Source organism: Trachemys scripta, chromosome 2 (genome assembly GCF_013100865.1).
Source record: "Trachemys scripta elegans isolate TJP31775 chromosome 2, CAS_Tse_1.0, whole genome shotgun sequence".
Classification (NCBI taxonomy): domain Eukaryota; kingdom Metazoa; phylum Chordata; order Testudines; family Emydidae; genus Trachemys; species Trachemys scripta.
The window spans coordinates 233,999,920-234,023,441 of record NC_048299.1 but is presented as its reverse complement, the minus strand read 5'-3'; the positions used below and the strand labels follow the sequence as shown (position 1 = coordinate 234,023,441).

The window sequence follows — 23,522 nt, the reverse complement described above, 5'->3', positions numbered from 1 at the left end:
AGTTCGCAGATCCATGATCAGGATTTGGCCCTTTTGTGCCAAATATGATTGTTTCTGTATAAACATATAGTAAGAGAAAGTCTTATGTCAGCTTATCAGGAAGACAGCTCAAAAGCTAGAAACTGTTTTCATTAACATTTTGAAGCTTACCTTCTAAATGTTATCTCACACATTACTATAAGACTATTTGTATTGTTGCACAGAATGGAGGCTTGGAGAATAAATCTGAGGGCCTCTAACATAATCGACTTGAATGAAGAGGATGAGAGAAATAATTTACAGTACCAAAATTTGAGGAAATGTGTATAGGCGTATTTATTATTTTGTCTAGTTTTATGGGTCTCTCATGCTGCTGTTGACTGAACTAAGCCAAGGCCCCACAGTGTTTACAACCAGGCCAAAAGGCAAAATGGAAAAACCCAGCTTGCAAAGTTTTACATTGTTAAATGTTGTAAGGTGCAGTTACCAGATAAGTAATAGACTTTACAACAGTGGTCCCCAAACTTTTCAGGGTCAAGCCCCCCCTTTAACCCTGTCTGCCATTCCCAAGCTGGGGCCAGGAGTGGGGCCACAGCTCCTGGGGAAGGGGGAGAGACACAGACAGGGGTAAGGTGGCCAAGACTGGGGCCACGGCTCAAGGCAGGTCTGGGGCCAGGAGCAGGGCCGTGGCCAGGGGCCAAGGCTGGAGCTGTGGCTGGGGGCGGGGGTGGGGCCGGGGACAGAGCTGTGGCCAGGCTGCCGTTGGGGGACAAAGTTGGGAGCAGGGCTGGGCTGGGAGCTGAGGACACAGCGGGGAGCAGGGCCAGAGCAGAGCTGGGCACAAACTGGGGCTCGGTGGCACTCCTTCCCTGCCTCCTGTAGGTGCTGGCCCGGGCCCCACCACGTTCCTCCGAACATTCCCCACAGTTTGGGAACCTCTGTTTTACAAGGTTTGTGACATTAATTCTTGTTAATAAAATATATTTGGGAACATAGTTCTCACAAACAGAATCATTAACCAGGAATGTAAATTGTTTTTTTGCTAACTAATGGTAAATGGATGCATTCAGCTCAAAAGCAAAATATATTAATCAAATCATGGAATGTGTTTGTTGCTGTAGCTGTAAGTGTGATTAAAAAGGAGAGGTTATGTAACCAGAATATGAAAGTAGCTAATTGTGACTAAGTATAGTACATTTTCTTTAGAATGCTTTAGAAACTGTACTATAGTTAGGTGCCGTAACCCTTTCATGACACATGCTCTGTATACAGTAGGAGAATACAATGAGGCTTGAGAAATATACTCTACTTGCCAGACTTTAAGTATTCTGCTAAGCTTGATGCTCTGTGTCTTATCAAATATGTATGGAGCCAGATAACAGAAAATCTGAATGGTTTATAGTGTTATCCAATATCATAGATAAAATTATATATATTCATGTACGGTTTTGTATAACTATCAAATATATTCATGTTAAACTGTTTAACCATGGGAAAAAGTAAAGTATTGTAATCTCAGTGTTAGGTATAAAAACATTCCAAAAAACAAAACAAAAAAACACACAAAAAAACAATTTTGATAAGGCTAAGCTAACATGCTCTCTGTACCAAGCCATAACTAATGAAGAATGTCTCTAAGCTTTTGCTGATTTCTAAAATATTATGGTTAAGGTAATAACCTAGTTACAAATTTTGACTTGTTTACTGCTGGGTCTGTGCTAGTCTAGCAAACATCCTTCCAAAACATGTCAAAAATAATAAATAAGAAGTAATAAAAAAAATGGTAAAACCCTCAATCTTAGTACACCTCTACCTCGATATAACGCTGTCCTTGGGAGCCAAAAAATCTTACCGCATTATAGGTGAAACCGCGTTATATTGAACTTGCTTTGATCCACCGGAGTGCGCAGCCCCGACCCCCCGGAGCACTGCTTTACTGCGTTATATCTGAATTCGTGTTATATCAGGTCGCGTTATATCGAGGTAGCGGTGTATATATGGAGGCAGAGTGCAGCACCAAGGCAGTGTGACTGCTGCACTGCTGCCTTCCAGATGGGTTGGTAATATAAATGTATGTATGCTTCCTGTCTGTATTATGTTGTGATAATCTTTGACTAATAAAGTTGATTAAGCTTCGCTATTTGGCATCTCTTGTTAAATAATTAAATCAAACTGCTAGGTAAAGAGCAATGATGTGCAAAATCCGTCTATGTGTCTATTGACTTTCAATGTTATGTTCCCCTGAAAAGTTAAACTGTAAACCCAGAGCATTTACACAGCTGGAATTATGGGAGAGAGTATGCTTAATATACAGTGTAGTCTGAGGGATCAACACAGCTCCTAGGTGTTGGCAGTTGGACTGTGCTTTCCCAGGTCTCCGAAGAGAGTGTTAGAGGATCTGCACCCCAAGAGTTTGCCCAGGAATCCCAGCCAGGTCAGTGCCTGGGCTATTTTCAGACTCAAGGGGCTTAAAGAGCACATGGGCCCCAGTGAGGTAGGCCCTAAGCAGTCTGGCGAGTGTCCCGCCAGAGATGGAGCTCTACTAGTTATGTATGTGTGTGTGTGTGTGTGTGTGTGTGTGTGTGTGTGTGTGTGTGTGTGTGAGAGAGAGAGAGAGAGAGAGAAACCAACACACGAACACACACACACAAGTTGAGAAGTCTCATACCTGGGGATCTGTTGAACTAGTTCCATCCTCTGATCATGGACCAAGATGTAGACAGATACTAAGACATGGGATCAGCACCTGATGACAACTGTCTCATTGATTCACCTTTACACAGAGCACAGAGCCATGTATAGGTTACTGCAGGCCAAATAGGTGCACAATAGCACACTCTCCGAGCCATGCAGACAGGACATTGTGCCTGCCACCACCACCAGGACAAATGGTGGTAGGTAGGAACAATGTAAGCAGCAAAGCCAGATGGAGAAGGAGTGTGAGCATGGCTACAGCTGGAAGATGAACAGAAGCTGCATGGATGCAAAGATATTCTTGCTTCTGTGACTGCTGCATTTGCTCAGCAGTTGGGGCAAAGTTTATTCCATACTCAGCTTCACTATCAAGCAATTGTTTTCTAGTAGGGCTGTCGATAACTCACCTGATTAACTCCAAAAAGTTAATCATGATTAAAAAATTATTCACGATTAATCATAGTTTTAATCGCACAGTTAAACAAAAGGATACCAATTTAAATGTATTAAATATTTTGGATGTTTTTCTATATTTTCAAATATATTGATTTCAATTACAACACAGTATACAAAGTAGACAGTGCTCACTTTATATTTTTTTTATTACAAATATTTGCACTGTAAAAGTGACAAACAAAAGAAATAGTATTTTTCAATTGACCTCATACAAGTACTCTAGTGCAATATCTTAATGGTGAAAGGAGATAATACTGCCCGCTTCTTATTTACAATGTCACCTGAAAGTGAGAATAGGCATTTGCATGGCACCTTTGTAGCCTGTATTGCAAGATATTTACGTGGCAGATATGCTAAACATTCATATGCCCCTTCATGCTTTGGCCACAATTCCAGAGGACATGCTTCCATGCCGATGAGTCTCATTAAAAAAATAATGTATTAATTAAATTTGTGGCTCTCCTTGGGGGGGAATTGTATGTCTCCTACTTTGTTTTACCTGCATTCTGCCATATATTTCATGTTATAGCAGTCTCAGATGATGACCCAGCACATGTTGTTTCTTTTAAGAATACATTCAGTGCAGATTTCACAAAACGCAAAGAAGGTGCCAATGTGAGATTTCTAAAGATAGCTACATCACTCAACCCAAGGTTTAAGAATCTGAAGTGCCTTCCAAAATCTGAGAGATGAGGTGTGGCACATGCTTTCAGAAGTTTTAAAAGAGCCAACACTCTGAACGGAAATTACAGAATCTGAACCACCAAAAAAGAAAATCAACCTTCTGCTGATGGCATCTGACTCAGATGATGAAAATGAACATGCATTGGTCCACAATGCTGTGGAAGGTTATCGAGCAGAAACCGTTATCAGCATGGACACATGTCCATTGGAATGCTGGTTGAAGCATGAAGGACATATGAATCTTTTGTGCATCTGGCACATAAATATCTTGCAATGCCGGCTACAACAGTGCCATGCGAACGCCTATTCTCACTTTCAGGTGACATTATAAATAAGAAGCGGGCAGCATTATCTCCTGAAAATGTAAACAAACATATTTGTCTGAGCGATTGGCTGAACAAAAAGTAGGACTGAGTGGACTTGTAGGCTCTGAAGTTTTACATTGTTTTATTTTTGAATGCAGTAATTTTTGTACATAATTCTACATTTCTAAGTTCAACTTTCAGGATAAAGAGATTACACTACAGTATTTGTATTAGGTGAATTGAAAAATACTATTTTGTTTTTTACAGTGCAAATATTTGTAATAAAAAATCAATATAATGTGAGCACTGTACACTTTGTATTCTGTGTTGTAATTGAAATCAATATATTTGAAAATGTAGAAAATGTCCAAAACTATTTAAATAAATGGTATTCTATTATTGCTTAACAGTGTGATTTAATCATGCGATTAATTATGATTAATTGTTTTAATTTTTAGACAGCCCTATTTTCTACCAAACTTGACATTGCTTTGTGGGAGGAAAACTGATCATTTATCAAAGAAGAGCCTGGAAATAATGGTCACAAATATACAGCTATAAACCATATTCACTATAAATGGGTGATGGGCCATAATGTCTATTTCCTCCCCTTTATGCTGTGGCTTTCAATCAGAGGTCAGACTCCCTGCTGCTGCTAGTCATGCCAGGAAACCCGAGTGCTTCTAGTTATAAAGAATGGACAAAGAGTGAACTAATATACCGTACAGAAGTAGAGCAGCTATTTATTCCAAGGGACACTGTACACTACCTCTACTGTTATGTTTTCATTAGAGATATTCATACTACAGTTTGCTTTCATATCATTAATGAGATCTGCATTCATTTTTCTACACAGAAACTGCTAATATGATAGTTAAGCATGAGTCAACTTCCTATGCTATTATCTCAGACTAAGAATTTTGCATTATATTTGTGATTCATTTCCTTATTACCTTAGCACCTTGCATAACCCAGAGTATCAATTAGTTATACAGCATCATTTGAAACAAAGTTACTAACACACAAAGGGAGAAAAAATAAACAAAAAGACACACCATTTTTATTAGATATTATATAACCTCTATGGGCCAACAACATTAACTTATATTTTTATAATTACTTGTAAAGTTAAATAAACTATATTTAAAAGTATTTATTGCAATGAGCTGTTTATTTTTTAGTATTTCTCTAATTAGTGTTTGGATTCCTAAACTGGGAGTAAAATGTCTTTACTCATTTTTGTAAGCTTCTGTTTCTGATTCTAGAAAACATTATAGCTGCCCTCAAGCATAACATGCACTGAAACAGCACAGTCATCTTCATGTCCACTCAATTGGTACCAGCCATAATATACTGGAAATAAGTGTTTGTTCAGTCTATATTGACTGTGGGTATCTGGTTGGAAAGAGAAGCACTCTAGCGCATTACAAACTGTTACAAGGGTGAATGCTGCAGCAAGCTATTTTATAATGTGCTACAAACTTCAGCATAACAAGAATGCATGTGCCAGGACTGATCTGAAAGTAATTAGCTCATTATGCACCCAGGAGAAACAGATAATTTGTATTATCTGCAAATACTTTATAATCGACTGTTGTCGGTCATTCACATGCCACACATTTATAATGGGCATAACTGTCCTTATCTATGAAAAATACCACATGCACTGGCAATAGCTGAGGTGCTGTCCTCCATTACATTTCAAATCTGTATGTACATCACTGGAGGTTTTTCCACTGGTTTCATTTTTTTCCCCTTCACCAATTTTGTAAAAGCTAATGTGAGAGGCAGGAAGAGGAAAAAGTTCTAGTGATTTCTGTATCTTGCCATGAACAAGCTTATCATCTTCTGTAATAAGAAAGTGAAATGTCTGCATGTCAGTTGGAGCTTTTTCTCCTCTATCAAACAAAAGTGCATCCTTGGCTCCTTGGGGAATACTTCTGTTTGCTGTTATGCTTCCAGATCAACACATCATTGTAGGTCAGGTTTGCTGTCAGTTGGAAATACAATACAGAAACAGCCTGAGGACTTACTCCCTTATGCAATGGACTTAAATGATTCAATGTCTTTGCAGGCTGCAGTGTATAAGTCTCCTTCCTGGTTTGTGTTTTCCAGGGCCAAAAGAGTATCCTCAGAGTGAGGTGTCGTCCCTCCACCACTCACAAACCCCTATGCTTCTTCTGAGGACATACTTAAAAAAAAATACAATATTGGAGTATGATTGTTTCTTTGCGTCAGGGCAGCATAGGCATTTGTGTGAGTCTATTTAATTGTTTGCATTTATTTGCATAGGAATTAAACTGTTAACATGTGAGGCTTGATATGCATTTGCACATCTGAGTACAACTGTGGAAGCAGCTATAAGAATGTACAAAAAGAGTTGAAATGTTCACTATGTTGCAAAAGTGACCGCAAATGGTTGGAACTGAAAGGCAAATAATTAGCATGTTGCAATTAAGTGACATTTTTCTGTTTCTACAGGGAAACGTCTCAGTGAATTGACTGCAATGCTCTAAATATTCAAAATTTCTAATTACCATACAAAGATTTATGCATATGCTTAACTCTAAATGAGATTTCATATATGCTTAATTTTGCAGGATTGGGGCCAGAACATTGACCACTGTGTATGGAAAATGGGCTGTCAAATGCCAAATGCAAGTTTAAGGATAAATGTTTCAAAGCATATGTCTTAAGATATCGCTGGTAAAAGACCAGCATATATATGTTAAGAAACAATTATATGCAACCTACTCCATTTTCAGACTGAGATGTCAATGCAGGAGGAAAGAAAAGTGAATTACAGTTGGGAAAGGGAGAGAATCACAGCAGGTTAGAAAATGCAGTCAAACTTTGCCATCCTCACTTTGCAAAATGGTCCTGAAAAATAATTATTTTATTTCATTCTAATTTTTCCACCTGAAAAATATTATTGTTGAGAAATTAGTTTCTCAGTTGGAGAGAGAGCTATTACGTTAATTATACTGATTATTTTTAGACTGCCAGAAGACAATTATGAGAGAGGCAAGGTGGGTGAGGTAATATCTTTTATTGGACCAACTTCGGTTGGTGAGAGAGACTTTCAAGCTTATACGGAGCTCTTCTTCAGGTCTAGGAAATGTACTCAGAATGTCAGCATAGAACAAATTGTTTAGCATAAGTTGTTAACATATATTTCAAGGGACTATTCAAGATAACATGGCCAATTAACATCCCTCCAGTCAGATGAGGGAAGGAAGGGTGAAAAAAAACTGGGAGGGTGGTTAGTGCGTTGCAGATTGTTGTAATAAGCCATAAATCCAGTATCCCTATTCAGTTCATGATTTTTAGAGTCTAGTAAAATTATGAATTTAAGATCCCACAATCATTTGTGAAGGTGCTGTGCAGGTTTCTTTTGAAAACGAGGACTTAGAGGTCAGCTATAGAGTGATCACTTTGTGAAAAGTTTTCACTCACAGGTGAAAGTGTCTTTTGTCTTTTATCATTTTTCTGTGCGAGTTCATTTGATAACATAGTGATTGTCTGGTTTGACCCACATAGTTGTTATTGGGGCATTTAGTGAATTGGATGAAGTACACCACATTTTGGGAGAGGTATGTGTAGGATCCATGGATCTTGAACCACAAATAGCTGATCTTGTGAGATGCTGCTGGTCCAGAGAGAAGCTTTTGGCCTACGATTTGGAGGGGTATGGGAGAGGAAGTCAAACAGGTGGTTACTCCTTCTTTCCCCTGCACCTGATCCTAGAGTTTGATTCCCCTCCCTTGAAGAAGCAGCAATGTGAGAAGCTGCTGAAAAAGAGAGAGTGGAGGGGGCACACAGGGTAACCAAAACCAAGTTATGTTTTTATGATTCTGATGTTGGTTGTTGTTTTATTGATGAGATGTATATTATTCAGTATCTAGCAGAAAGCATGCCTGGAAGGCATAAAAACATTTCTGAGGTAAATGTTCAAACTGAAACTTTTAATATCATTAAAAAATAAAGGCAATTGTCTTATTCCTCCTCAGTGGAATTAGGCTAGTAGGACCAAAGACAATGCTTTGGATAATACAACCCACTGGCAAGTATGTATTACTGGTCTCCTTCTGCACCCAACCTGGAATTTATTTAATGACTGCTATCTTGTCTGACACACCAGGGGCAGAACTCGGGATTTCCAGAGCTAAAAGCTTGAGCTGCTACAACTTGAAGTAAAAAGCCAAGGCTCTTTAGCTTAGCAGTGGGTTACCCAAGCAAACAAAAGATTTGCTGTGATCACTATTTTAGGCCCCAATCCTACAAACATTTATGCATCTGCTTAACTTTGAACATGTGAGTAGAACTGACCCATTGACTACATTCATGTGTGTAAAGTAAAGCATAAGTATTTGCAGGATCAGGGCCTTAACTTCCACGCAGTTGAAACACAATGTGGAAAATGTTCCAGAAAAAAAAATGGTTCAAGATGAAGCAACAATTGGAGTACTGGAGGATTCTCCCAGTAAAACTTTTGCAAAACACTGTGTGCTTGCTAAAAGATAAATTAGAAGGGGAAGAGAATAGATCAGCATGTACCGACACCAGAATACTAGAGTGGCCAAAAGACAACAGTTGTACCAAGTTTGTGTACACTACTATGAGGGTGATAAACATAGCTATATTGCGAAGGAGCTCACCTATCAAGGACATAGTTGTTTATTTATTCCAGACTTGTCAACTGGGTTAGAAAAACAATATAAAATAAAACTACCACCAATAGCAACAAAACTTTTCTTCACTACTAGTAGCAGAATATTATTTACAAGTTGAGGAAATTAGGTGTGGCCCAAAGCATCTAATGATCATTTAGCAAGGCTGCATGATTCCTTTGGAGAGACCCAGGATGTGTGGTCTTTAAAAGTTGTCAGGAAGAAAGCTCCAAGATTCAAACCTCAAAAGCAGGAGTCATTTTACTTTACTCCAGTCCATTCAGTCGCTCAGTCTATTTTCACAAGTACTGAAACATTTTTTTTTGTTTCACCTTCGTATAAAAGATAAGTATAAAGAGTAATATAATGTCCTTTTATCGCAGTTCTATCTAGGCTATGGGATGCATGATTAAACTTAAGTAACAAAAAGAAGAGGATGGAGCATAGACAATTTAAGGAGAGAGCATTGTATTAGTGTTTGATGTCATTTATTTATAATGTTATAATTAGGTTTGTCATGCTTAGCATTCATTTTTGAGGAAACTAAACCCAGTCAAATAAAAAACAAAGGAAATTTGAGGAGATTGATGTGGATTGTTAATCTGCCACCTTTCCAGGACCTATGAGCCATTAAATGCAATTGCCACAATTTTAGACCTTGGTTCCAACAAAGCACTTAAATGTGTGAGTAGTCCCTTTGGTGTCAGTATGATCACTCATGCTGAAAATTAAGCATGCGATTAAATCCTTTGCTGGATCCAGGCCTTAATTCTTTATCATTCACCTAGTTGGTCCTGAATTTGGTGACTAACCGTAGACCTGCAGATAGGGGAAGCCATGGCTCTGCCTACTCCTCACCACCCTTGACTACTTGCTCTAAGGAAGGAGGATCTCAGGTGAAGAACCTATATTCCCCTGATATCTGAAGCTGCACTGTGGAAGCCTTAAAAACAGGGGTTTATATATTCCATCACAGAACCATGACTGCTCCTGTTGCCCAAAGACTGTAGTGCTGGTTGTGTATGAGCTGAGCAGGTGCTCCATGCCCTGTTCCTCACCCCTAGTGTAAGTTCTATGAGCAGCTTCATTTACCTTTGGCCATGGCACCAAGACATAGTTCCTAGGATTTATGGTGTCTCAGAACTGTTTCTGACCATTTTCCAGCTCTTTGCTGCTTCATGTGTGAACAAGGCTCTTCATCAGCACGTTGCCTTTAGTATGAAACAGAAGGCATCACACTTTCTATTTTGCTCCTAATATGGCATGTGAAACTTCTGGCAGGCATCTTTGGGGTAAAAAACTTCATGATTTCCCTAGAAAGTGGCATCAAAGAATTGTTTCAAAACTAATCTTGTGAGCTGTCATTATGCTCATTATTGTTCGCATTAACCTAGAGAAGTAGAAGATTGAGAATGAGTCTCACACTTTTCAGCTTGTCTTGGGAGAAGACTTTTTTGTTTACATCAGCTGCCAGTGTTGGAGGCTTTTTTTACTTTGTCAAGAGGCACTTCCCTTTTCAAAGTAGCACAATATGAAACATCATTATAAAATGAAGCATTCAAGTTTTGATGATCTGTTTCCTCTTAGCTGAAAACTGTGAAAAGCGATATTTGTGCAGCTGCCACATTCCTACTCCGCAGATACCTTCTAGAAAGTGGATTCATTTGCTCGATGCTTGTTAAGTCATTTACTGAGGACAAGATTGAGAGAAAAGGTTGCAGTCACTTTTCCAGAAACTTTCTTTGAATAACTTTTTGAGAAGAGGAAATAAGGAAAGGATGGCTGACTCATGGGGGAAGTTAAGAATCTCCAGCTGATACTTCTTACATGCTGCAGATGGAGCAGTTTTGTCAGAAAGTGTAATTTCTTACCAAAAACAATTATAAAAGGTAATGGGTATTATTTTAATTAAATAATATCAGTTCAGCTAGTAGATATCAACAGCTGAATAAATCCAGAACACTACTGTATGTATTTGCTTGCATGAGTGCTCAGCTTAATTTATATACCCAGCTTTCCTGTATTTAATTATATTTTACAGGCTATGTATAATTCATTCTTCTGGACCAATTCATTTGCTCTCTCTTTTTCCCTTCTTTTTTTTTAAATTGAGGGCAACTCCCACATCCTTACTTTGCAAATCTGATAATTACCTGATTCTCTTGTTGGTTGGTAAGGAATACTGAAGGTCAAATGCTGCCCTTGACTTCTCTGGGTATGCACAGATTGTAAGTAAGGGTAGAAGTTAGCCTGTAATGTCTGTATGAAGCTTTAGAATTTAAAAATACAAATATATGTCTTGTATTCAAACTTAAGGCCTATGACCTGAATCCAGCCAGCATGATGTGCTTATGTGTCCTGACTGACATACTCAGTGTGATAATATGTACAAACCCTCCACCAGGCATGAAGGGGTTAAAGAGACACTTTGGGCTCAGGCAACCCCCACCCATCATGCCTGCAAGACATGTCAATCTTGGAGGATGAGATATAAAAGGGAGAAGCTCAGTTCAGAAAGCCCCAGCCTGGGGAGGGAGGACAGACCTTTCACCTCCAGCTTCCAGAGAGGCACACAGCTGGGAATCCAGCTACCTTCAGTTACCTATGAGCATAGAGTTGTAGGACAGATGGCTGGAGAATCCAGCTGGTGCTGCTCTAGGTTTAATTTAGTTTCCTTTCCTTTGTTCCCTTGAGAACAGGGACTAAAGGACTTTTAGAGGGTGGGCCTGGGTTCTCCTACAACCTCTGTGGGAAGAATCCAAATATAAGGGCCCAGAAAGACTATTGGGTCAGGACCACAGTGGTCAATTGGGAGAGAAACACAGACTAAAGAAGATGTGGAAGGAAAAGACACAGGCCAGAAGAAGTGGTGCCCTAAAGGGGAGACATGCCTCACTGAGTGATACTGAATAAAGGATGGAACAAATAGAAGTACTTGCTACATAAAGTCTGTATTCACCACTTAATCCCTGTGGAAAGTTTGCAGTGACAATAGGAGATTGAGGGGAGTATAAGTCCCACATTTAGATCCTGGCCTCTAAGTCATACTTCAAGATGGAATCCAGCCCTGTCTTCCAAATTAGTTTGACATCCCTGCTCTAAACAACATAACTAGGAGAGGTTTGTTTCAGCAATATTAGGAGTTTGTATTTACTTGTGACAGGCCATCCCAAAAAGCTTCAGAGACTTGGATCAAGTCACACAGAAAGTTTAGCTAGTTTGTTTAAAGATTATCCCAATAATTAAAACTCCCTCAGCAACCTATTTGACAGGCCCTTCCCTCTCTTGACTTCTCTCATGGAAAGCTACCTGTTCGTGTGAATTTAGTTCCTGTGAAAGGATCCAAACTGATCTGCCTTAGAGGAAAAAAATGTAGTTATTCATCAAAAAAGTAGTGACAATGCAAGCTTTCCCATAGTGCTTTGCTATCACATGGGTCTGGAGGGAACATCCATCACCATGGTAAGAAGGCAGTTCAGGATCTGTCTCCACTTAGCTTTTCACTGCTTTGCTGAGATTGCCAGAGCAAACTCTGTGTTTTGGAAATGCAGCTTAATCCTGTTAAGGAAAGAACAAAAGAGATTAGATTCCCGCATAACATATCAATAAGTCTGATAATGCTTCTGGGACTTACCTCAGGAGGAAAAAATTCTGTTTTCAGTTAAACAAAAGGAATGAACAATGCAGCAACAATAATATACAAAGAAAAATCAAAACATGATCATCTAGAAATTTCATGTAATTTCCATGACTTGTTGTATACTCATCTATGGACACCATGGCTACAACTTGTATTTCATATTTATTTTCTGTGCATGAGAGAAGCCTAAGTCAAAGCTGAACAGTTTCTTTCTGGGGCTCCTTGGAGTTCAAACTGCAGTGGCATCTCCACCACCCTTTAAACAGATGCTATCCCCTCACTCCGGCATCTGAAAAGCTGGAAAGAGGGGTGGGGAGGAGGAGGTCTCACCCATGACTCTGCTCTATTGCTGCTGGTGGCACTAGCCTAGAGTAGTCATTCTGTTTCCTAACCACATTGTGTCTGGCTTCTGGGCAAAATGAATAGAGGTACTTTTTGTCATTTTCTCATCTCTCCCCTATGTGTACCTGAGAAGGCTGAGCCACTATCTGACTCAGTGATACCTAGCTGGTCACAGAAAACCAGATGGTATATAACAAAGCTCTTCTACACTGCAAAAGAGAAAGAAAGCCATCCTCTTAAAAAAAATTGGAAGTGTGTTTTTCATCCATAAATGCAAGTAGCTTTCTGAGCATTCTTCTTTGTACCACTGTTTTAAGAGCCTAAGGCTTGACTCAAAGCCCAGGGACTCATGGAAAGATTCTATTAACTTCAATGTGCTTTGGATCAGGCCATATGTACAGAGAACTGTTCATTCCAGACTACATCTGAGGTGCTAGGATCTTTGCCAAAGAACAGTTTCCTGTTTCTTCTGTGAAAGAACTCATTATGGAGACAAGGTGGGTGAAATAATATTTTATTGGATCAAACATCTATTGGTAAGGGAGACAAGATTTAGAACTTCTGTAAGCTTGAAAGCTTGTCTCTCTCCCCAACAGAAGTTGGGCCAATAAAAGATATTACCTCACCCACCTAGTCTCTCTAATACCTTGGGCCCAACACAGCTATAACAACACTGCATGCACTCATCATTATGGAAATTTTTTAGTGCTGATTGATGTCCCTTTTGACCAAGAATATTATAATCATTTTCTACCGCTGTAATAAATGGTTGAGTGGGAATTAGTGATTTATTTCTAGTATAGCACATTTATTTGAACAGGTTGGAAAATAAAAGCATTTATTTGTAGTTGAGAGCCCACTTGGGTGATATAAATTTATGTACATATATACATTATTACTAAGTAATACATATAACGGCTCCTTGCGCTTAATACTTGTGCCATGCGTTATGAGGAAGACATGCTAATACCTCTATACTAATATTAAAGTCCTATCTCTCTCATGTTTGGCCCCACCACCTTAAATATTATGGCAAATATGCCCTAATGTAAGTCATTTCAGGTTTTGCTGCTTTAGTGTTTCCTGGCTAGATGAACAAGCTATGTTTTTCATAGAGAAGAATTCTGTTAAATGCATCTTCTCATTGCTCAAAGATTTAACAAAACTATGGCTTTAACTAGTGCTCTTTAAAGAGGGTTCTATTATTCCAGATTTTGGTTTGGTACACAGGAGAACAGGTTAAATAATGTTCTTAAGCATTTGTTTATATTCTGAATGGTTGTTTTGACCATGCTCATAAACCTGCATATTGCTTTGATGTTTGGGGAATGAATATTCTTTACAGTAATACTCAGACCTCCACTTGAACAGACAGTGTGCTCGCAAAAATGTTGGATATATAGTATTTATTATTTTCCCATTAAAAAAAATTAGTCTTCATTCAAGCTGGGAGAAGATACAATACCAGATGATCTTAGGTGACGAGTCATGCACCAACAATTGAAAAAAACAATCAAACCTCAATTTAAGTGAAAACTTTGCAAACTCATAAGCGGAAAACTTACACAAACAATTTGAAAATTGGGCCTAACTCTGTACCCATTTAAGTCAGTGACAAAAAAAGTAGGTCTGGCTAGAAAACAACAATTCTGTTTAGAGAAAAATGTCAAGGTTTCCTGATTGGTTTGCATTCCAGTGCACGACCAAACAGAAGAAATTAGAGCTTTTCAGAGTGAGACCTTTCAAAACTCTTCACACACACAAAAAGACCAACCCACCCCAGAATAGCCAATAGCCTGGTGATAGGGCACTTTCCCTGATCTGGAGCAGGGACTTGAACCTGTCTCTCCCACCTCCCAGATGAGTGCCCTGATTACCACGTTATTGGCCTTCTCTCCCACTCTCTTCTCTCATCTTCCCCCCCCTCAAATTCCATCATGCATCTGAGACACCTTCCTGACAACATTTTGTCAAAACTGATACATTTCCATGAAACATTTTGCTTTTGACAAAAAAAGAAAAAAAAGCCTCCTCTAATTTCTTGACAAGGTCTAACATAGCTGGGTTGGGGAGCAAAACTGCTTAAATGAATAACATATTTGATCAAATAATCAATCAGCTTGAGTAAAACACAAGTAATACATGCTAATTTAACTAACCCTCTCTATTGAAAAGGTCATTTTTTCATTGTCTTTCACATTAAGCTGTACATTTATTCCTTTATCCGGTCTTTTAAAAGGGGTTCTCTCTAGTCCAGTTTTAATGACATAGTGACTGACAAAACACTATCTACTTGTTCAAAATAATTTTCAGCACATGATACTGACAAAGAAATACCAGCCCTAGATGTATTTACAACTGAAAAATCGGAAGTACTCCAAATTTATACAATGATTTTAGTTTACTAGTGAGTAATCACCAACATAATAATGTGTTAAAATATCTAGAGAATGCACTGGTTATTTGGTTTTAGGTTTATTAATTCCAATGGTTACTGGTTGAAAAAGACCCAGCCTGTATTTGCCTTTAATTAAGGATTTCATTTTGGAGGGTAAAAAGTGTTTGTTAACATGAAATGATGGGGAAAACAGTGCATAGATAGGATACAATCATCTTTTGCACAGCTCTAAGATTTACAGTGGCTGATATGTGGCTCAAATAATTACTGTTTGTGAGGTAACCTTGAATAAAGGAGTAGTTTAGGAGTACACAAGCTGTCAAATTTTCACAACTCCACCTGTCAAACTCTATTCACATGTCTTGGTGCTGATTAGTCAGGGAGTGGCACTAAGAGAGCTATGATTTAGGACCTGCCCATTGAGCATGCACTGTAGGGCACAGGTAGTGTCACCTTTCCCCTTGACCCATCAGTTCAGAAAACACAGGCCTCAATGTTTCCTGAGCACTCACCTCTGGGGCCTGCGCCATGTGTGTCTGCTTTTACTTTTTGGGGGTGAGCCATGACTTCTGTGGCCTGCCCATGCTCCCCTCTGCCAACTGGTCTCAGTCTAGGACTCTAGGTGGGCCCAATCAGGAACATGAGCGAATTGGTGGGGCCTTGTGGGCAGTAGGACCTCCACCTTCCAGATGATGGGCTCCACTTAAACCAAAATAGAAAGATATTCCTGGCATATAACATTTAAAAGGATGGTGATGGTGATTGTTAAAATGCTCAGGGAGATTAGAGAGGCTACAAAACCAGACAACCCAATAATAATAGGGGATTTAACCTGTCCCCAGAGTGAAAGGGAATATGTCACTTAAGGATAGGATGCAGAGATCAAATTTCTAGACACTATTAATGACTGTTTTTTGGAGCAGCTAGTCCTGGAACCCACAAGGGGAGAGACTATACTTGATTTAGTGGCGTACAGGATGTGGTCCAACACGTGAATATAGCTGAACCGTTCAGTAATAGCAACCATAATGTAATTAAATTTAACACCTTTATTGGGGGAAATAATAAAGAAACCCACCACAGTAACATTTAACTTTGGAACAGGAAACTACACAAAAATGAGGTGGCTAGTTACACAGAAATTGAAAAGAACAGTCACAAGAGTGAAATGCCTGCAAGCTGCATGGAAACTTTAAAAACACCATAATAGAGGCTCAAACTATTTATATACCCCAAATAAATAATAAAATAATAAGTATAATAATAAGTAATAATTATTCATAATAAATACTTATGGAAAAATAAAAGTAAGAGGACCAAAATAATGCCACCATGGCAGTAAGAGAGGCAGTTAGAGGCAAAAGAACATCTTTAAAAAATTGATAATCAAATTCTACTGTGAAAAATAGAAAGAAGCATGGACTCCAGCAAGTATAAAAGCATAATTAGGCAGGCCAAAAATGAATTTGAAGAGCAACTACCAGAAGACAAAACAGACAGCATTTTTTTTTAAGTACCTCAGAAGCAGGAAGCCTGCCAAACAGTCAGTGGAGCCACTGGATGATTGAGGTGCTAAAGGAGCACTCAAAGAAGACAAGCCCACTATGGAGAAGCTAAACAAATTCTTTGCATCAGTCTTCACTGCAGAGGATGCAAAGGAGATTCCCAGACCTGAGTCATTCTTTTTAGGTGACAAATCTGAGGAACTGTCCCAGATTGGTTTCAGAGTAGCAGTCGTGTTAGTCTGTATCCGCAAAAGCCCATGAAAGCTTATGCTCAAATAAATTTGTTAGTCTCTAAGGTGCCACAAGTACTCCTGTTCTTTTAGTCCCAGATTGAAGTGTCAGTAGTGGTGACTTTGGAACAGATTCATAAATTAAACAGTAATGAGTCACCAGGATCAGATAATATTCCCCCCAGAGTTCTGAAGAAACTCAAATATGAAATTGCCAAACTACAAACTGTGGTATGTAGTCTATGCTTAAATCAGCCTCTGTACCGGCTGACTGGAGGATAGCTAATGTAACGCTGATTTTTTAAAAGGCTCCAGAAGAGATCCTGGCAATTACAGGCCAGTAAGCCTAACTTCAATACCAGACACACTGTTTAAAATCTATAGTAAAGAACAACATTATCAGACATATACATGAACATATTATGGTGAGGCAGAGTCATCACTGCTTTTGTAAAGGGAAATCATGCCTCACCAATCTATTAGAATTCTTTGAAGAGGTCAATTAGCATGTGGACAAGGGTGATCCAGTGGATATAGTGTACTGGACTTTCAGAAAGCCTTTGATATGGTCCCTCACCAAAGGCTCTTAAGCAAAGGAGGCAGTCATGGGATAAGAGGGATCTCTCATGGATCAAGAACTGTTAAAAGACAAGAAACAAAAGGTAGGAATAAATGGACAGTTTTCACAATGGAGAGAGGAAAAAAGCAGGTTCACCTAGGGACAAGCACTGTTCAACATATTCATAAATGATCTAGAAAAAGGAGAAAACAGTAAGGTTGCCAGATTTGCAGATTACTGGCTTGCAATCAACGTTGGACTTAACTAAGAGTTACAATGGCATCCCACAAAACTGGGTGACTGGGCAACAAAATGACAGATGAAATTCAATGTTGATAAATGCAAAGTAATTCACATTGGGAAAACATAATCCCAACTATACATACAAAATGACATACCGGTAGTCTAAATTAGCTGTTACCACCCAAGAAAGATCTTGGCATCATCGTGGATAGTTTTCTGAAAACATCTGCTCAATGTACAGCAGCAGACAAAAAACCTAGGATAGAATTCTAGGAACCATTAGGAAAGGCATAGATAATAAAACAGTAAAGATCATAATGCTACAATATAAATCCATGGTACGCTCATACCTTGAATGCTGCATGCAGTTTTGGTTGCCCCTTCTCAAAAAAGATATGAGAATTGGAAACAGTACAAAGAAGGGCAACAAAAGTGATTAGGGTATGGGTCAGCTTCTGTCAAGGCTGGATCCCCACTTTGAACTTTAGGGTACAAATGTAGGGGCCTGCATGAAAACTTCTAAGCTTAACTACCAGCTTAGCTCTGGTTCCGCTGCCACCATTTCAATGGATTCCATTCCTGGGAAGCCTTGAAAAACCTTCACCAATTCCCTGGTGAATACAGATCCAAACCCCTTGGATCTTAAAACAAGGAGAAATTAACCATTCCCCTCCTTCCTCCCACCAACTCCTGGTGAATCAAGATCCAAACCCCTTGGATCTTAAACAAGGAAAAATCAATCAGGTTCTTAAAAAGAAGGTTTTTAATTAAAGAAAAAGGTAAAAATCATCTATGTAAAATCAGTATGGAAATTAACCTTACAGGGTAATCAAACTTAAAGAGCTCAGAGGACTCCCCTCTAGTCTTAGGTTCAAAGTACAGCAAACAAAGATAAACACTTTAGTAAAAGGTACATTTACAAGTTGAGAAAACAAAGGAAAACTAACACGCCTTGCCTGGCTATTTACTTACAAGTTTGAAATAGGAGAGACTTGTTTAGAAAGATGTGGAGAACCTGGATTGATGTCTGGTCCCTCTCAGTCCCGAGAACGAACACACTCCCAAACAAAGAACACAAACAAAAGCCTTCCCCCCCCCCCAAGATTTGAAAGTATCTTGTCCCCTTATTGGTCCTTTAGGTCAGATGCCAGCCAGGTTACCTGAGCTTCTTAACCCTTTACAGGGAAAAGGATTTTGGAGTCTCTGGCCAGGAGGGATTTTATAGTACTGTACACAGGACAGCTGTTACCCTTCCCTTTATAGTTATGACAGCTTCCATATGAGGAAAGAGAGAAAAATGGGGATTCTTCAGCTTGGAAATGAGACAGCTGAGGGGGAGATGATAGAGGCCTACACACTCTTGAATGTGTGGAGAATGTGAATAAGGAAGTGTTATTTATCCCTTCACATAACACAAGAACTAGAGATCATCCAAAAAAATTAATAGGCAGCAGATTTAAAACAAACCTAATGAAGTACTGCTTCATACAACACTCAGTCAACCTGTGGAACTCATTGCCCCAGAATATTACGAAGGCAGAAGTATAACTAGGTTAAAAAAAGAATTAGGTAAATTCATGGATAATAGCCATGATGGATCTATTAGCTAAGATGGCCAGGGTTACAACTCATGCTCCGAGTGTCCCTACACTTCTGACTGCCAAAAGCTGGGGTTGGATGACACTCAATACATTGCCATGTTTTGTTCATTCCCTCTGAAGCATCTGGTACCAGTCACTGTCAGAAGACTGATATTGGGCTATGTCTAACCCAATATGGCCATTCTTATGTCTTTATATTCATGCCCCAAGCCAACCAGAGAGGGTATCTAGGCTGGAAACCTGGCCTCTAACTCTTAGTTGTTAGTTATTTGGTAGCATTGACCTGGAAGCTCTCAAGCCCTTGATATTAAAGATGCCATCTTGTTTTAAAAGCACATTTTCAGAAATTGTGGAAACATGGAGAAGGAAACATTGGCCCTGTGAGAGCTATGGAATTTGTGTTAGCTCCAATGGTGCTCTGGCACCTTCAAAGAAAACTGCAAGAGTTCTCAAAAGTTTAAAAATATTTTATTTTCAAAATTAAAACTGAGTGTAATCTAGTAATACACGAAGAGTAAAAAGGGCAAAATTCCAAATAAAATGTAAAACAATAGGGTACATATATCCAGCACTAAAAATCTATGTAGTTAATAGAAGGAAACATAAAGACAAGAGTGTTTAGGGGAAAGGTGTAGACACAATGGCTTGTTACTGCTCCATAGCTATCTGTGTTTCTGTTATAAGGCCTTAAAATAAAATGGGGGTTTGAAGCAGCCACCCTGGTACTTTCAAGGCCTCTCTGTCTTTTAAATAAAATAGTTTGTGAGAACCTTGCTACTGTGTCTTTAAGAAAGGAGACCTATTTTACAGCAAAACACTGAAATGTTCGTAGAAGAATCCAATGGAAATAAAATACTGGTGTTTAAAATAAAATAAACTCTTTATAGCTTTATAAAACATGCAATTTTGAGCCATGTGCCTGAGAACAATAAATCTGACTCAAACCCATTGGACTGAACTGGGATCCTTGGTTTAACTGCCCTCCCCCCCCCCGCCCCTGAAATGGCCTGGGTAGCTCTATGGCCTCCAATGATCATGTGAACAATAGGGAAGATGTAAACAGACACCCAGGCTCCCTAAACACCCCATCAGGGTTAAATATATTATGCCCTGTCATGGCTAAAAATAATTGGTAATTAGGTTAGATCACTTCAGCCTTAAGTGAGCAGACACACACACACAAATGAGTGACGACTTCTGAAAAAAATATTAAATTAAAACCTTAGGGAGCTGTAAAATGCCATTGGTCAATCTCGTTGACTATTCAAAAAGTCATGAAAAGTGTTTTTAAAAGCTTATTTTCAAAAGTAACCCTGGTCTAACCCAAAATTTGAATGTTATAAAGAGCCACAAACCTCCACTCTTTTTGTAAAAATAAGCACAACTCCAGGCTATCATACAGTTCAAAGTGGAGGGTATTTGAGGGCTATTTACTGTGATGGTGTGCTACCATTTGTGACGGTACCTCCCATAAGGCTTTATGGGAATATGACATAAGTGGAATATGTTTTGTGCTGCCTGTGCCATGTAACATATCTCTGTAAAGATTATGGTCTACTATATTTATTCATCCTATTTGTACACATATATCATTTTGTACTTGAGGTTAAGAATATTGGCTGTATACTTGCTTGATTTCTAAGTAAGCTTTGTGAGGCATTTGGTCAGCTTCTTTAGGAAGGAATTCTCAAGGTTAAGTACCCGATCAGGAAGCACTTGGGGAACAATGCATCTTGGAATGCTCCAATCCACATAAGAAATCTTCCTGGAGACATACAAGATACCATGTGGACAATGGCTTCCGCCTGTAAAGACTGTGAGTCATGCATGGACATGTGACTTGCCCAGGTGACTCCAAAACTCCATCTTGGAGCTGGACTTTGCATAGGAGTGAGGAGGGGGTCTCCACCCACAAGAGAAAGTCTATTTAAACCCCTGGGAGACCTCTCCATAGTGTCTTCAGCTGGCTAAAGAGGGAGCCTCTCCACCCCCCCACGATACTTGGAAGAAACTGGAACAAAGGGGTGTGAGTGATTGCTGGACCCAGGGTAAAAGGAGATCAGTCTGTAAAAGGGAGCATTGTGGAACTGGTGAGGATCTTATCTGTATTCAGTTTGATTAGACATAGATTTGTGCATTTTATTTTATTTTGCTTGGTGATTTACTTTGTTCAGTCTGTTACTATTTGGAACTACTTAAATCCTACTTTCTGTATTTAATAAAATCACCTTTCACTTATTAATTAACTCAGAGTATGTATTGATACCTAGGGGAGCAAACAACTGTGCATATCTCTGTATCAGTGTTACAGAGGGCGAACAATTTATGAGTTTACCCTGCATAAGCTTTATACAAGGTAAAACAGATTTATTTGGGTTTAGTCCCCATTGGGAGTTGGGTATCTGAGTGCTAAAGACAAGCACACTTCTGTGAGCTGTTTTCAGGTAAACCTTAAGCTTTGGGGCAAGTAATTCAGACCCTGGGTCTTTGTTGGAGCAGATGGGACTGTCTGGCTCAGCAAGACAGGGTGCTGGAGTCCTGAGCTGGCAGGGAAAACAGGAGCAGAGGTAGTCTTGGCACATCAGGTGGCAGCTCCCAGGGGGTTTCTGTGATCTAACCCGTCACACCATTTTTATTTTAAAACAAACAAACTTTAAGCACAAAAACATTTTTAAATGAAAAAAAAAAAAACTAAGATATTCACTGTCAGCTGCAAGATTCCTAGAGTGGGGTTACAGTAGCATTCAGGATTGTGTATGATGATTTACTGTTTAACACTGTAAAAAGACTGCAGTGCTCTATTTTTAATTGAAATAGAAAAATATATTTTAACTAAAAAATAACTAAAAGCAGCCCATACATTTTCACTCCTAGACCACAACAGGGAATGTTTGGGAAGGGGATGGGTGCATAAATTCCTCATGTATCTATCAATTCAGAGCAGTAGTGTTCAAAACAACCTGCTAAATATAGATATTGAAGTCTGATTTGAAACAAAGAGGTAGACATGGGATTAAAAACCAGAACTTTTTTTTAGAGACTGTCTTTTTACAACAGAAATCATCCTGGAGAGAATGGTTGCTGCTGGACTGCAGGAGGTAAAATGTTTATTTTATAACTCTGAATAACTCTCTGTGTATACTGTCCTTACCAATGATGTTTCTTTATTGCAGTGTGATCTATTTAGCATGGAAACAGAAATTTCAACCTGTAATTCACCAGAGCTAGGAAAACTTAATTTTAATTTTAACTATGCATATGTTTAATACTGCTTTGAAAAAGCTATTTTTAAACAAGATATAAGAGTATTTCTGTAAACAAAGGATTTGGGGAACAATACTAGCTAAAATTTTGCTTTCTCATTAAGCCAAAGGCAGTTGGGGGAAAACAGAAGAAACATGTACCTCTGGGTCTTTATCCTGTGTTGAAAGATAATTTTGTGAAATATTGCTTTTAATTAGTGTGTATGTGTTACATCCTGAACTGGATTTTGTAAAGCAATGCCTTTTATATGGTTTTTAAACAGCACAAAATACCCTTATATTTTATTGCTAAAATTTAGTCTGTTTTTTTGTTTTGTTTTGTAATAATGTTGTAAGCAGATATTTTATTCTAAATTGGAACTTCTGTTTCCTAATCAGACCTGAGCAACTCTCCTAATGATGACATAATGAAGCCATCACTATTGCAATCTCCAAAAAACTGGGAATCCACTCTGAAACCCTTAACAACATCATAAAGCAAAGGAAGAACTCAACCAAAGAATCAGGACCATCCAACACAAAGATACATCAAGCCCATGGACAAAAGAGAAGAATCTGATTAAAAAAAAAAAAGACAAAAAAATCGAGAAACACAGCTCCAGCTCCTCAGTGGTCCACACTACTCCAAGTGCTGAGAAAGCTAAAAAGAATGAAAATGCAAAGATTCAAAAAACAAGTTCATGGATGACACTAAGCTGCGGGGAGAGGTAGATAAGCTGGAGGGTAAGGATAGGGTCCAGAGGGACCTAGACAAATTGGAGGACTGGGCCAAAATAAAGCTTATTAGGTTCAACAAAGACAAGTGCAGAGTCCTGCACTTAGGATGGAAGAATCCCATGCACAACTACAGGCTGGGGACCGACTGGCTAAGCAGCAGTTCTGCAGAAAAGGACCTGGGGATTACAGTGGGCAAAAAGCTGGATATGAGTCAACAGTGTGCTCTTGTTGCCGAG

At 38.9% G+C, this 23,522-nt stretch overlaps 1 long non-coding RNA gene across 1 annotated transcript; it reads left to right on the top strand.

Annotated features, from left to right (window-relative positions):
• The first annotated feature begins 500 nt into the window (after positions 1–500).
• LOC117873620 lies at positions 501–23,287 on the top strand. The gene is made up of 2 exons (XR_004644773.1): positions 501–929; positions 22,948–23,287. It is a non-coding gene; the product is annotated as an uncharacterized LOC117873620 (long non-coding RNA).
• Positions 23,288–23,522: the final 235 nt, after the last annotated feature.